The following is a 3,001-nucleotide window of genomic DNA, read 5'->3' as shown; positions in this document are numbered from 1 at the left end:
GGGGTCCGTGGGCCGGGCCGCCTCCCGTCCCGCTCGAGGCCGCTGCGCGCAGGGCCACCCGTCTAGATATGGGGCAGCTCACAGCAGCCCTGGGCGCCTCCGCTGCCTCGGCTGGGAAAAGGGACTCGTGCGTGATGAGTGGCAGGACGGCCCCGGGCACTGGCACCGCCCGGGCGCTCCGCTCTGCCCACCCGGACCAGGGGTGCGGCCCCTCCCGGCCTTGGGGGGACCCGTGGCGTTCGCTCCTCCGCGGCTCCGGGGCCTCCGCTCCCTCGTCCCGGCGGCGTAGCGCCCACCTGGCGGGAGAGCCGCGCCTGGCGGCGGGCGGAGGCCACGCTCCGCGCCCGGCACTGAGTCCGATCCCGCCCGGAAGCCCACGTCCGGCCGGGCGAGGTGGGCGGGACTCGGGGACCAGGACGGGACGCTGCAGCTCGAAGGAACCTTTGCATGGAGCCTTGAGGGATACCTAGGCGTTCCCAGCTAGGGGGAGGGGCAGGGCGTGCCTTTAACTCCTGTCTTCTCCTGACTTTGACCCTGTTTTATTAACCTTGGGCTGGGAAGGTGGCTCAGTGGTAGAGCGCTTGCCTTGCGTACTTGAGGCCCTGGGTTCGATTCTGAGAAGAGCTGAGGGACAGCGCCCAGGCCCAGAGTTCAGGCCCCACGACCCATAAAAAATAAAACAAATAAAAACAAACCTTGCTAAAACAAGGGAGTAGGGTAAGAGAAATAGGAAGATGGGGGAAGGAATGAGAAGGCTGGAAGCTAGCAGAGAAGGAAGAGGTGGAGAGCCTTGGTGGTAGTTTCCACATGAAGAGCCAGGGGGGTGCTGGTTTCTGGGGGGGGGGCGGGGTGACAGGATCTGACCTCCAGGACACAACAAGCTTGTCCTACCCCAGGTCAGGGGTCCAAGAGCTACCCATCCTCTTAACCTGGATTTCATCTGTCTTGAGGAAACCAACCCAGTTCGCTGCTTTCACAGATGAGGAAACAGGCCAGAGGGAGAGGCGAACTGAACTGACATTCCAGGGGACATATTGGAGGAGAACGGAAAAGGAACAGGCTGGAACAGGCGGGAGTCGATCCTCAGCAGGTGGGGACTGTTTACTGAGGAACAGCAAGGGGCACAGACCCCCGCGGGTTTGGAGGTTGTGTCAGGGAGCTGGGACAGGAGCTGGTTTTTATAGGAGGTCCGAGCAAGGAGGCAGAGGTGAGTGAAAAAGCCACCAGGTCAAGGGAGGTGGGGCTTTTTGGTTGGGCCCACCATGGGATGTGCACAGCCCAGCTCAGGTAGATTGCCCTGCCTGCACGCCAGACTAACTCGCTCATACCTGGGATTTCGCGTGGCTTCTGTATGGCCTGGGACAATAGGGTGGGGTCAATCCTTCATACTCCATCTTTGGATACATAAAATGATCAAGCCTGGGGGAGACTGGGAAAGGGGCCCACGGTTGTCCTTTCTGGCTACTTCCTGCTGAGACGGGGCGTGGAGGAGGCACTGGGGCTGCGCTCTTTGTTGCCTGCAGTCATAGCATGACCTAGACTTGCTCCCAGGTCCTGAGTGAGGGCAGTGATCCTGTTAGAGAGAAACTTGAAAACACTGAGATCAGGCAAAAGGCTGACAAGGTGGCAGGACTGGTTGATATGAATGACACAGGGAAACACACCCTGGGGAGGGGGAAAACAATGGAGGGGGTAACAATGCTCAATAGGAAGTATACTCATTACCTTACTCATGTAACTGTAACCCTCTGTATAATATCTTTACAATAAAAAAAAAAAAAACACCCTGGGCACAAGCCAGAAAAGTTCCATCTGGATCATGAGCCCATAACCAGTCAGAAGCTAGGGCCAGATTGGAGTGATTTAGGGCCTGGTGAGAGACCTCGATCATTTCCTATAAATAGCAGGTAACAAAGGCAAGAATGTAAATTCCTGTCCAGTTAGAAGTTAGCCAGCTATGGACAGTAGATGAGCAAGCTCCTCAACTTATTTCTATTGACCTCCCTGCTCTGGTTAATTTTGAAAGGGCAGGCACAAAGTGGCTGATGTGACAGTCTCCTCTTACTCTTCTATACCTCATCCTGGGGGTCTAGGCGCTTGTTGCTGGGATAACTTTTCCCAGTTGGCATTTATGGGCTTTGAACTCTGGGCCTGGGCACTGTTCCTGAGCTCTTCAACTCAAGACCAGTGCTCTACCACTTAAGCCACAGCGCCACTTCTGGCTTTTTCTGTTTATGTGGTGCTGAGGAATCAAACCCAGAGCTTCATGCATGCAAGGCAAGCACTCTACCACTGAGCCACCTTCCCAGCCCCTCAGCTGGTTAATTTTTGAACCATGTTTCCAGCCTGGCTCTTTGCTGGTTAGTTGAGAGATGGAGTCTCAGAGGGATTTTTTCTGCCTGGGCTGGGTTTGAACAACAACAACAAAAAACCTCTTTATTATTTCCAATTAGAGCAAAGGAGATCAATGAGAACAAATAGAACTTACATGCACCCTGTCAAGAATTGATCAACAAATTCTTGCCAGAACTCTGCAATGACAAAACTCAAAAGATAGGATGAAAGTTTTAGCATAGATAGCTTGGCTGGCTAGAAAACCTGATAACCAATTTCACAAGAGGCTTTTTTGTCTATACCTGTTTCAATATCAACAACATAGCCAGCTGTTTCAGGTCAAGCTAGGTAAAGTTTACAGAAAGTGTCTCACAAGAGCCTTAGTTTTTGTAATCCTAAAGCAGTCCTTAGCAAGGAATCAGCTTGGAGTAGGGCTGGAGTCCAGTTTGCTAGGCAAAATGGTTCCTGAAGGACCTGGGCTAGACTGTGCCCCTCAGATGGATTGTCTCATCTCCTGCTGGGTTGCTTACAGATTTCTACACAGACTGGTTAAAGACACTTGATTTGATTTTCCCCTTCCCCTCCACAAATTATACCGACATCAAATACAGTGAAAGCAGGGGTTATACCGTGGGGGAGGGACATACAAAGCAACAAAGAAATAATC

Source organism: Dipodomys ordii, unplaced genomic scaffold (assembly GCF_000151885.1).
Source record: "Dipodomys ordii isolate 6190 unplaced genomic scaffold, Dord_2.0 Scaffold2, whole genome shotgun sequence".
Classification (NCBI taxonomy): domain Eukaryota; kingdom Metazoa; phylum Chordata; class Mammalia; order Rodentia; family Heteromyidae; genus Dipodomys; species Dipodomys ordii.
This window is presented reverse-complemented; position numbering follows the sequence as displayed.